General features: G+C 39.0%; 1 pseudogene; it reads right to left on the bottom strand.

Moving 5' to 3' along the window:
- Window positions 1-10,061: 10,061 nt before the first annotated feature.
- Window positions 10,062-10,744, bottom strand: LOC133091744 (E3 ubiquitin-protein ligase MARCHF2-like; annotated as a pseudogene).
- Window positions 10,745-12,977: the final 2,233 nt, after the last annotated feature.

Here is a 12,977-nt window from a genome sequence, read left to right as displayed (position 1 = left end):
GTTTATTCCTAGGTATTTTAAACTTTTTGCTGCGATGGTAAATGGGATTGTTTACTTAATTTCTCTTTCTGATCTTTCGTTGTTAGTGTATAAGAATACAAGAGATTTTTGTGCATTTATTTTGTATCCTGCAACCTTACCAAATTCATTGATTAGTTCTAGTAGTTTTCTGGTGGCACCTTTAGGATTTTCTATGTATAGTATCATGTCATTGGCAAGCAGTGACAATTTTACTTCTTCTTTTCCAATTTCTATTCCTTTTATTTCTTTTTCTCCTCTGACTTCTGTGGCTAGGACTTCCAATACTATGTTGAATAATAGTGGCAAGTGTGGACATCCTTGTCTTGTTCCTGATCTCAGAGGAAATGCTTTCAGTTTTTCACCATTGAGAATGATGTTTGCTGTGGGTTTGTCATATATGGCTTTTAATTTGTGGAGGTAGGTTCCCTCTATGCCCACTTTCTGGAGAGTTTTTTATCATAAATGGGTGTTGAATTTTGTCAAAAGCTTTTTCTGCATCTATTGAGATGATCATATGGTTTTTATTCTTCAATTTGTTAATATGGTGTATCACATTGATTGATTTGCGTATATTGAAGAATCCTTGCATCCCTGGGATAAATCCCACTTGATCGTGGTGTATGATCCTTTTAATGTGTTGTTGGATTCTGTTTGCTAGTATTTTGTTGAGGATTTTTGCATCTATGTTCATCAGTGATATTGGTCTATAATGTTCTTTTTTTGTGATATCTTTGTCTGGTTTTGGTATCAGGGTGATGGTGGCCTTGTAGAATGAATTTGAGAGTGTTCCTCCCTCTGCAGTTTTTTGGAAGAGTTTGAGAAGGATAGGTGTTAACTCTTCTCTAAATATTTGATAGAATTCACCTCTGAAGCCATCTGGTCCTGGACTTTTGTTTGTTGGAAGATTTTTAACTACAGTTTCAATTTCATTACCTGTGATTGGTCTGTTCATATTTTCTAGTTCTTCCTGGTTCAATCTTGGAAGGTTATACCTTTCTAAGAATTTGTCCATTTCTTCCAGGTTGTCCATTTTATTGGCATAGAGCTGCTTGTAGTAGTCTCTTAGGATGCTTTGTATTTCTGCAGTGTCTGTTGTAACTTCTCCTTTTTCATTTCTAATTTTACTGATTTGAGTCCTCTCCCTTTTTTTCTTGATGCGTTTGGCTAAAAGTTTATCAGTTTTGTTTATCTTCTCAAAGAACCAGCTTTTAGTTTTATTGATCTTTGCTATTATTTTCTTTGTTTCTATTTCATTTATTTCTGCTCTGATCGTTAAGATTTCTTTCCTTCTACTAACTTTGGGTTTTCTTTGTTCTTCTTTTTCTAGTTGCTTTAGGTGTAAGGTTAGATTGTTTGAGATTTTTCTTGTTTCTTGAGGTGAGCTTGAATTGCTATGAACTTCCCTCTTAGAGCTGCTTTTGCTGCATCCCATAGGTTTTGGATCATCGTGTTTTCATTGTCATTTGTCTCTAGGTATTTTTTGATTTCCTCTTTGATTTCTTCAGTGATCTCTTGGTTATTTAGCAGCGCACTGTTTAGCCTCCATGTGTTTGAGTTTTTTTCCTTTTTGCCCTGTAATTGATTTCTAATCTCATAGCGCTGTGGTCAGAAAAGATGCTTGATATGATTTCAGTTTTCTTAAATTTTCCAAGGCTTGATTTGTGACCCAAGATGTGATCTATTCTGGAGAACATTCTGTATGCACTTGAGAAGAAAGTGTATTCTTCCGCTTTCCTGGTGGAATGTCCTAAAAATATCAATTAAGTCTAACTTGTCTATTGTGTCACTTAAAGCTTGTGTTTCCTTATTTATTTTCTGTCTGGATGATCTGTCTATTGGTGTAAGTGGGGTGTTAAATTCCCCCACTATTATTGTGTTACTGTCGATTTCTCCTTTTATGGCTGTTAGCATTTGCCTTATGTATTGAGGTGCTCCTATGTTGGGTGCATAAATATTTATAATTTTTATGTTTTCTTCTTGGATTGATCTCTTGATCATTATGTAGTGTCTTTCCTTATCTCTTGTAACAGTCTTCAGTTTAAACTCTGTTGCTACTCCAGCTTTCTTATGATTTCCATTTGCATGGAATATCTTTTTCCATCCCCTCACTTTCAGTCTGTATGTGTCCCTAGTTCTGAAGTGGGTTTCTTGTAGACAGCATATATAAGGGTCTTGTTTTTGTATCCATTCAGCCACTCTGTGTCTTTTGGTTGGAACATTTAATCCATTTACATTCAAGGTGATTATTGATATGTATGTTCCTATTACCATTTTCTTAATTGATTTGGGTTTGTTTTTGTGGGTCTTTTTCTTGTCTTGTGCTTCCCACTTAGAGAAGTTCCTTTAGCATTGGTTGTAAAGCTGGTTTTGGTGGTGCTGAATTCTCATAGCTTTTGCTTGTCTGTAAAGCTTTTGATTTCTCCATCGAATCTGAGTGAGATCCTTGCTGGGTAGAGTAATCTTGGTTGTAGGTTTTTCCCTTTCATCACTTTAAATATGTCCTGCCACTCCCTTTTGGCCTGCAGAGTTTCTGCTGAAAGATCAGCTTTTAACCTTATGGGGATTCCCTTGTATGTTATTTGTTGCTTTTCCCTTGCTGCGTTTAATATTTTTTCTTTGTATTTAATTTTTGCTAGTTTGATTAATATGTGTCTCGGCATGTTTGTCTTTGGGTTTATCCTGTATGGGACTGTCTGCGCTTCCTGCACTTGATTGACTATTTCCTTTCCCATGTTAGGGAAGTTTTCGACTATAATCTCTTCAAATATTTTCTCAGACCCTTTCTTTCTCTTCTTCTTCTGGGACCCCTATAATTCGAATGTTGGTGCATTTAATGTTGTCCCAGAGGTTCCTGAGACTGTCCTCAATTATTTTCATTCTTTTTTCTTTATTCTGCTCCGTGCCAGTTATTTCCAACATTTTATCTTCCAGCTCACTTATCTGTTCTTCTACCTCCGTTATTCTGCTATTGATTCCTTCTAGAGTATTTTTAATTTCAGTTATTGTGTTGTTCATCATTGTTTGTTTGCTCTTTAGTTCTTCTAGAGCCTTGTTAAATCTTTCTTGTATTTTCTCCATTCTGTTCCCGAGATTTTGGATCATCTTTACTATCATTACTCTGAATTCTTTTTCAGGTAAGTTGCATATTTTGTCTTCATTTTTTAGGTCTTACAGGTTTTTACCTTGCTCCTTTGTCTGTAACATATTTTTTTGTCATTTCATTTTTTTTTTTTTTCTGATGGGTGGGGCTGTATTCCTGTCTTACTGGTTGTTTGGCCTGAGTGCTCCAGCACTGGAGTTTGCAGGCAGTTAGATAGAGCCAGGTCTTGGTGCTGAGATAAGGACCTTTGGGATGCCTCACTCCGATTAATATTCCCTGGGGTCTGAGTTTCTCTGTTAGTCCAGCAGTTTGGACTTGGAGCTCCCACCACAGGAGCTCGGCCTGACCTCCAGCCTGGAAACCAAGATCCTGCAATTCATGTGGCGTGGCAAAAAAAAAAAAAAAAGAAAAAAGAAAAAGAAAAACAGGAGCAATACAATAACAAAGAATAAAAAACAAAATAAAATTAGAAAGATAAAAAATATATTAGGAAAAATATAAATATAATTGAAACAACTGGTTGCTTGGGGTTCCTCCCACCCCCTTAGGTGTCCATGGCCCCCCCACCGGTGCCTGGCAGGTGCTTTAGTTGTGTGGAGACGCGAATTCCGCATCTTCCTACTCCACCATCTTGACTCCGCCCTCCCATCTATTTCTTCTCATCACATCTTAGCATGTTAGTAATTTAGTCTGATTCCTGATATGAGGGAATTGCTAGAGGTTGATTTGAGAGGTAGCAGGGAAGCAAATCGATCTCTGGCTGTTGTTTTTGTTAAGTCTTATATTTATTTTCAGAAGTATCTGCAAACTTTAGACAACTTGTTTAATTTTGCCATCCTCAATGTTCTGTTTTATTCAGTCTCACTCAAGTCCAAAGTCAACCACTTCTATTGTGCTTGTTTTTGGTCAGATAAGATTGTCAAGTAAGGAAGGGTTTATCTCTAGACCTCAAATCTCCTTTTCCCATAAACATACACACATGGCGTGTGCGCGCACACACACACACACACACACACATACCACTCATATACCAAGAGATGATTTTAGCATTTAATCATTTTCTCTCCTACACCACTCCTGAAACCTTCCCTAAGGAAAAGAGCTCATAAATTTACTTCCAGTAATATATTATTGACTGAAAAATCCAAATTTCTACTATTGAATCACTAGATTTGAATTATGCTCCTTAGGACAAGGATCTTGTCTCTTTTACTCACTGCTGTATCTTCAGTGAATAGGGCAATGACTGGCATATAATATATACTCAATAAATGTTTGTTGAATGAACGCATGCATTGAAGATAAGGTCTTCAGCCAAACTAATTGAACAACTGCTGGCATCAGGGGAAATTTTTAATTTCTATCTTTTTTCCTGTCCCTGAAATACCTCTCTCAAAGCTGCTTCCAGTTTTATATAGGGTCACACATGTAGCGTCCTTCCCTTCCTTACTTCCTTATCCTGATAGTAAAGAGTAGAAATCTTCACCTCTACCTGAATCTATACGCAAACATTGGAAACCCCTCTGGGAATACTAGAAATGCAGTGTGTTAGGTGAGTTTTGGCAAAGACTGAATTGCTAATCTTCTGAGTTCCCCAGCCCCACCAAGCCTTCAACTGCTGAGGATTAGGCCCTTGCTCAGCACAGAAAAACCTCCGTGGGGTGCATGAGATTGACAAAAGAAAAGTAACTCTGTGGCCCTCCTGGGACCACCTATTAGAATCTTCAAACTATTTAATTAACTGCACTGCAAAGGGACCACACTGAGGCAGAGAAAGTGGGATTTAAGTATTTCTTTTTGTGCCACTGGTTCTTCACTCCTGAATCAGAGGAGCCTAAGAGAAGGAAGTGTCAAGAAATCTCATGGTGTTGATCCAACCAGTTGTATGAGAGGAACTTTTACTATTGTTGTGTAAGTGGCAGTAAACAGTCATGGGACTGGCGCGCACTCACAAACTCACAAAGCAGTCCTTTATTTTCCTACTGATTTCTGGGACTAAATTCCCCCTCCTGCACCACCGCAGGACCTCCAAGAAACAGAGATACTAACATTCAAGTTCAGTGTTTTCTGGCTCAGATTACAGCCATGTAAGCCAAGTTTTCTTTTCCATAACAAATTCTAATCTTGAGTGTCTATTCAGCTTAATACACCACACACACACACGCACACACACACACACACACACACGTGCATATTTATGAGCCCATGGAGTTAAGCCTTCTGCCCAAGCTAGCTTTTAGTCAGTTACTGACATCCTCCCTCCCCTTGCACTGAGAATTGACAGCAGGAACTCTTAAATGAAACCATTTCACACACACAGTGGAAAGCCTTGAAGTCCCTGAGTGTCTGTGTCTGCGTTTGTCAAGGGGAACACAGCATGTTTGTAAACATGTGGCATGGAAAGAAGATTCAGGCAATGACAGCAAGCCTGTGGCCCACTGATTTCCTGTCTGTCTCTGACAGTGTGTTACCCATAGCAACTGATGGGGAAATAATCTCTGAGAGAACAGTCAACACTCCTTTTCCTTATTGTAAATTCCGAGTTTGGCCAGTAAGGTAAAATAAAACCTTCTAAGTGCATTCTTAATTGCAGGAATTTTGTATACCCCTCTTCTTGTCTTCATTCACTTCCCTCTTTCCTTCTTTCTCAAGAAAGGAGAAAAAGAGAGATAGAGAGGGAGTGGGAGAGACGTAGAGAGAGGAGGAGAGGGAGAGGGAGATGGAGGAGAGAGAGAGGAGAGGGAATTCTGCTTCAATATTTTGATCAGCTGAAAACTGTACTGCATTGAGTTTATATAGGAGAAACTTTTGAAAAAGATCACATGGTACCTGCAGCGCTACAACAAATAAGCTCCACCTCCGCATCATAAAAAGTGGCACAGCTGGGTAGATCAGTGTACCTTGGATGCCTTTTATTTCTCATATAGACAGACAGAAACAAGTCACATAAACCCATTCATTCATTCAGTTGGCACTTGCCGTGTAGGAAGCACTGTGGTCACGTACATTATTGTATCCCCTTTGCAGTAGAGTTTAACCCACCGGGAAACAGAACATGAAGAGGTGAGGTAACTTGCCCTTGGTCACACTCTGGCAGATTCGGGACCTCGTCTGTTGGATTCCAAAGCTGGCATGGTACCCATACTATGAAGTGTCTCCATACAGAGATGCCTAGTGTCTGAGGTAGAGCAGAAATTAGATAACACAGATTTTGAAGGGAATAAACCAACATAAGGAAATTATCACTGAGAAAACTGAGCAATTAAATACTTGACTGTCTTGTTCACTGCTTTTTTAATGACAGGCAAGAAAAAAAATTTAGTCAGAGGGTGATGGTTAATAACCTTTCAGAATCTAGCACATGTATTTAGTGTAAAATGGAACGAGTATTCAGTAAAAATAATCATTTGACTCATTTTTATATTTATATTCATAGTCACACAAAACAGTGAGCAAAATCTAATTTTGGAGTAGTGATTTTCAGACTACTGTGTCATTAAACATTTTATATTATCCATCTCATGGCAGCCATTACTTAACAAATGGCAGCCAAAAAGACTTTACCTATATGTCAATTTCCTCTTAGTATATGTCATGTCTTTGCAGAAGTCCTCAAACAATATTACCTTATATATTTTGGCCTACTTGATAGCTGATGATTGTACTTTCTTTTTTTTTTTTTTTTTTTACCATCGAAGGATTATCTTCATATTCTGAAAACTGCTCAGATTTCTCATTATGCTGGTCAAACACTTAAACATTTTATTAGTTAATGGGCCATTTGCTCTACAACCTCAGCTGTAGGTAGTACCTTTTAAATTTTTAAAAATTATTAAAAATTTAATTTGGGGAATTTATCCTTATATTAGAATCCACTGAATTTTAAAAAATATTACCATTCCTTCATAAAAATCTTTTCTTAATATTATTAACATTACCATTCATAGTTTATATTGCTATAATACATGTTACTAAAATCAACTCAGGTCATTAATTATATGTTACATAACCAAAGAATGTCTATCAGGATGTATCTTAATTTCTACCCGTATTAGTACTCTAAATTTTACATAAATCTGTAGCTTCATTAGCTTGTTAAATTTAGCGGAGGCAAATTGACCATGATTTAGCCTTTCACTTACACAGGCTTCTTCCCAGAAGGATTCCTAGAAACATTCACAAAGCCTTAATAATTTCTGTGATATTTGCCTTGGTAAGACATTTTAACCACAATTGATTAAGACTGCTGTTTCCTTCCATCTCTACTTTCCCCCCAATGTCAGGCAATGTTGGAGTGGCCACAAACATATTTGGAATCTGGCTAAAGAAAAGTTACCTTGAGGATACTTTGTGTTTGTGTTTAGTGGGAGAGATTTATGTGGTTCACGGTCCCTTAAGTGTTCAGGTAAATAATCGCTAACAATATGGATGCAGAGATGACTTCCGGGAATCCTCTTAATGCTCCTTGACTCAAAGGGACAGAGTCAGAGGTCCTTTGATTGTGGTCAATTCAAAGAGCATCGTGACTACACTGCTTATAGAAACTTGAAGTGCCCTAAAATTGTAAGGTCTTATATGAGAGACATTGAGTAGAGATTTCTCCCTATATTTGACAGCAATCTTTATAATGTTATTAACAGTGATACATGGAACTAAGAGAAAATTTTAAACTATCAAAAAACACATCTTCAACTATGCTAAAACAGAGACTAAATTATCTTCCTATTCTCTCTAGAAAATATTACAAAATTATTGTCATATAAAGAGTACATCAAAAAATTAGGGACAGACAATAAAGTAATAAAACTATTATGCTTTTGGGGGGATTTTGATGCTTATTGTATTTGTAATCTTGGAAAAATTGGGGCCTTATTGTGACTCTTTTCTTTACATATAACTAATTTTGCATTTGCAGGTTTGTGTCATCTTTCTTTGAGGTATCTCCAATTGTATAATCTTCCATACCTGTAAAACCTGGATTCAACCCTACATGACAGGAAACCAAAATAATTCAACATATTTTCCTAAGAAGATTACATATTTATTTCAAATTAAATTTAGTTACCAAAAATAAAGTTTTTTTTAAATTTTTCCTCTTTATTTTAATAGAATTTATCAAGATGAAGGACATTTATATAGTTGCTCTTCATATAGCACTTCTGTTATGTTGCTTCATAGCCTGGCAAACTAATCCAAGCAAATGGGTTAGAAATTTTCAAAGAAAGACTCAGTATTGCTATCTGTTAAGTGGGTAATAAGTTAGATTGCCTACTTTCACTTCCCTCTGGTCTCTTTGGTTATGCATTTTGCTACATGAGAAAAAAGACAAATAATATACAGTAGTATAGTATGATATATATTAACTTAGGACAGGTTTCCAGTTTCTCTGTGGTTTAACGTTTTCAAAAATAATGTGGGACATGGGACTTCCCTGGCAGTCCAGTGGTTAAGATTTCACCTTCCAATGCAGGGGGTGCGGGTTCGACCCCTGGTCAGGGAGCTAAGATCCCACATGCCTCGCAGCCAAAAAAACCAAAAAAACATAAAACAGAAGTAATATTGTAACAAATTCAATAAAGACTTTAAAAATGGTCCACATAAAAAAAAATCTTTAAAAAGAAGAAAAATAATGTGGGACAATTGATACATGCCTCACAGGGGAGCTTAGAGGGTTAGTAACATAATACCAATATAAAAGGCTTAGAAGAAAAGTGGCCTCTAAGAGTGAGGTAGAATTATACATGATGTGTCCTGAGCAAATTGGATTATTCCAGAATGGCTATAGGCCCTAGTTTCATGAATAATCCTTTAAAAGCAAAGAGATAAATCCTGGAGGTTAAGTTACAGCTTGATGAAATATTTGAAATGACCAAATTTGGAATTCAGACGTTGTTGTACTTCAGAGATATGGAAGAGCTGCAACTACCATTTCTTACAACTTGTCCAGAATAATGTCTTATTATTCTCTCCTCTCTCCATAAATTGGTGTTTATTAGGCTAAGCAACTTTTTACATAAGTTCTGCAGGCATATACAGTGGCTGCTACCAGATAAAAGGGGTGAAGACATTTTAATGCACCGCTGGTCATGGCCTTAAATTTTTCATCATTTCTATTTCTTTCCTACCCATCCAGTATCTTTTAAAATAACAAAGCACAGCAGTTAACATTTTAAACATTTACTCATATTACTTATGTATTATAAAGTGATAATACTGAGAACAAATTTCAAAGAAGTAAAATTTTTCAGTACATATTAATTCTTACCAACTATTGCAAATTTAAATCTTGTTCTAACTCATTCAAAGCATTTTCCTAAATTCAAAGTCATTCATTGACACTCTATGGACTCCCAGAACTAGTACTTTGGTGCTTGAGAACAGCCTGGATAGAAACAGCCCTCACAGAAAGCTCTGTTTAAATTTTTTGGGGAGAATAAGTTTTATCTTTTATAAATACCACTCACAACTGATCAGAAACAAGGTATTAACATGCTTTTTTTTTTTTTTTTTTCCCCAGCAAGGTCTCTTTTTATTCATTGGGGTGGGTTTTTGAAATGCGGTGCAATTTACAGAAGGTGTCAGGAAAGCAAGCCTGCGGTGCAGAGAAGCGCAAGAGGCTTGTGTAACTTCCCCGCCTGATGGGCACCCTCATCTCACCTGTGGCCACACCTGCTGGCCTGGACGGGGCCAAGTGGACCTTAGAATGAGATCTGGGTACCTGCTCCGCCGGAAGCTCACGACCACGTCCATCTGCCCTCCTTATGTACAACGGTGTGCAAAAATATCTGAAAATATCTTCACACAGGGTCAAAAAATAGGCTCTGCTTGGCATCTTTTGGCCTAAGAAGCGTTCTGGCCATGCAGGAAGGGTCAAGCAGTTTCCGTCCTTCCAAACGCCGGGGCATCACCAGCTGCCTCTGCCCCTGCCAGCCCGGCCTTCTCACGGCGTCTCCTCCGCTGCCGCCTTCTTCAGGAGTCCAGACGCCAGCGAGCTGAGCTGGGTGCCTCGAAGCCATGCACATCCGGGCTCTTCAGGGCACTTTCTCCACTCGGAGCACAGCTGGCCTTGGCAGCGGAAGGAGACTGGCGTCAGAGGCTGAAAGCGGCGAAGAGGCCCAGGGTGAGGCCTGAGCCCCTGGCCTCGAGGCGGAGGTGGAGCCGGAAGTAGCCCGCGCCCCGCGCCGGCCCTGTCAGCCAAGATGGCGGCCAGCGGCGTGAAGAGCTGGAAGCGGGCCTGGTCGCAGCACAGCGTCTGCTCCTTTGTGCGAGGCCCTGGGGCCTTCAAACCGTCTGTGAGGGGCTGGGCCACTTCTCCGCCACAAACACCGTGTGGCAGAGCTCCACTAGCTGGTGGTGGACGAGGAGAGCCACCTTTCTGGACAGTTCTCGTGCACTGGGCCCAGTGGGCCGGTGCAGCCTGCGGAGACCGCAAGCTCTCCCTCTTCGCTCGGTCCCGGCAGATCCGTAGAAGGGCCCGTCTGTTGGCGTGTCCAAGGCCTGGATGCCGGTTGAGAGGAGCAGGCCACCCCTTGAAGTCACCTGCGCGTACTGGGGTGGCCTGAGGCTCTTGGCCTCCACAACCATGGAAAAGGCAGGGCTGCCAGAGCAGTCGCTCTTCCTCATGGACGCAGGGAGCCTCGTGTCTTAAAGGCCTGACGCCCATGGTCCTAGGAGCCTGAGCCGTGGCCGGTTGCCTACGCACGTCCCTCTTCTCCTCCAGGTCCGCTCTGGCTGCGACGAGTCCCTAGCACCGCTCCGGCTCTTCCACCTGCGTCCAGACACCAGTTAAGTACGCAAAGCGGTAAGTTATTGCAATACATTGAGCTGATGCAGCAGCCTTCATAGTTGAAGCTGTGAGGCGTTGGGTTGGTGCTCTTCACCTAAAACTAACATGCTTTTTTAGGACTAGCTCTTAGTTCACCTAGACAGGATTTCCAAATTTTTACAGCTTTCTGTTCCGTGTGGCCTCAGTAGAAGAAAAGTATTCACCTCAGTTTATAAATCTTTTCAGGAGGCAATACCATACCCTACATTTGCCCAAACCTCTCAGAGAGTCTCTTTCAGGTAAAAAAAAAAAAGTATTTTTTTCCTCTAATTTCTCTGTTTTTCTAAGAGATTCCTATCTTTTAAAATGACCAACTGGCATAAAAGCTAATATATACTAAAGTACTTTCTTTTATAAGTTCTTCAGGCTTCTGCTATTTCATAACTATTCCTTTCCAGAACCTTCTGGCACCAATTTACTTCTTAAGGGAACCTTAGATTTTTATCATAACCTTTATTTTAAAGATGACTTGAACAGCAAACTCAAGTTTTGAAGAGTTTATATAAGTTTCCTTGCTTAACTAAAGAGCCCATAGTCTAAACAGAAACTCAAATACAAAGGCTCTCTTGATAACCAGAAAAATGATATTGCTGGAAATTGTTTAAATTCTACTGATAATGCAACCCATTCCCAGCAAAACAAAATGAATGTTCATATGGATATTTTGTTATGAAAATAGGTTTCCTTTTGTTTTTCCTGGTATTTATTGTTTTGGCAGCTCTTGGTAAGAGAAGCACAGCTACATCTATGGATATAATTTTCTTTGATGTAAATTTCTTTTCTGTTATTTCCCTTACCTCCTATTTGCAATTTTGTGTTGCTTTATGGAGCATCTGTGATGCTGTTAACTTTATTTCTTCAAACAAATAGGGTCATTCAGTCTAGATCTGCTCCAATAGCTTAAAAATCCCCATTAAACACCCAGGTATTCCTAATTAAAGCAAATACCGAACTCTTAAAGGGCCATTGGAAAATTCCACTGATGTTTGACACTGTGGGCAAATCAGCAATGAGGGCTTCTGCTTAAGCTTCTTTAAACTACAAAGGCATTGCTTAGAATGTAAGCCAGGTACTTAACTGGTGCAACTTTTCCAAAGAATTCCAGAAGTAACTCTTAGCTTCTTGAGTTGATAAATCAAAAGCTATAAATAAGACCTTATCTTAGGAAATTATTTCTGGACGCTTACTGCACAATATTTTGTTGTATAAACAAACAGTTTCGAAGGAAAAAACATCCTGAATTCGAACAGACCTTAGTGTGGGTATTGAAAATGGTCTATCCTGAAACTCTTAAAAGAGCAACATCTCAACCGGTATATTTTTATTGATTCAAGTAAACATGACCTCTGGCATAATCCTGGTTATACTCCCATTAATGGAGACAGCCAGTTGCTTTTGAATCACCTCTTCACTTAAGGTAATCATGAATAATGCCAGAGAATAATGTTTCTCTTCGGGATGTTAACAAGTTTTCCCCCAAATGTAGAAAACCTGATTGCTGGAAAGGCATTGTGCTGATATAATTAAATGCCATTTTTCTTCAACATAGGTCTGTTTCAAAGTAGGTCTATTTTAAAGTCACAATTAAAATAATTGTAACAAAAATGTGCACATACACAATACCAAAATAAAAATATATAAAAAAGAGTGGCTTTGTCGGTTTGGGCTGGTATAACTAAGTACTATAGACCAGGTGGCTTATAAACATCAGAAATTTATTTCTCACAGTTCTGGATATTGGAAGTCCAAGATTAAGGTGTCAGCATGGTTGAGTTCTTCAGAGGTTCTTCTTACAGATTGCAGAGTGCCAACTTCTTGTGTCCTCACGTGGCAAGCAGAGAAGGGGGGCAGGTTCTCTCATGACTCTTATAAGGGCACCAGTCCCATTCACAAGGGCTCCATCATCATGCCCTCATCTAATCCTAATTACTTCCCACAGGTCCCACCTCCTAACACCATCACATTAGGGAGTAGGGTGTCAACATATGAATTGGGTGTGGGGTGACACAATCGGTCCCTACCAGAGAATAA

The sequence above is a fragment of the Eubalaena glacialis genome, chromosome 5 (assembly GCF_028564815.1).
Source record: "Eubalaena glacialis isolate mEubGla1 chromosome 5, mEubGla1.1.hap2.+ XY, whole genome shotgun sequence".
Lineage (NCBI taxonomy): Eukaryota > Metazoa > Chordata > Mammalia > Artiodactyla > Balaenidae > Eubalaena > Eubalaena glacialis.
This window is presented reverse-complemented; position numbering and strand designations above follow the sequence as displayed.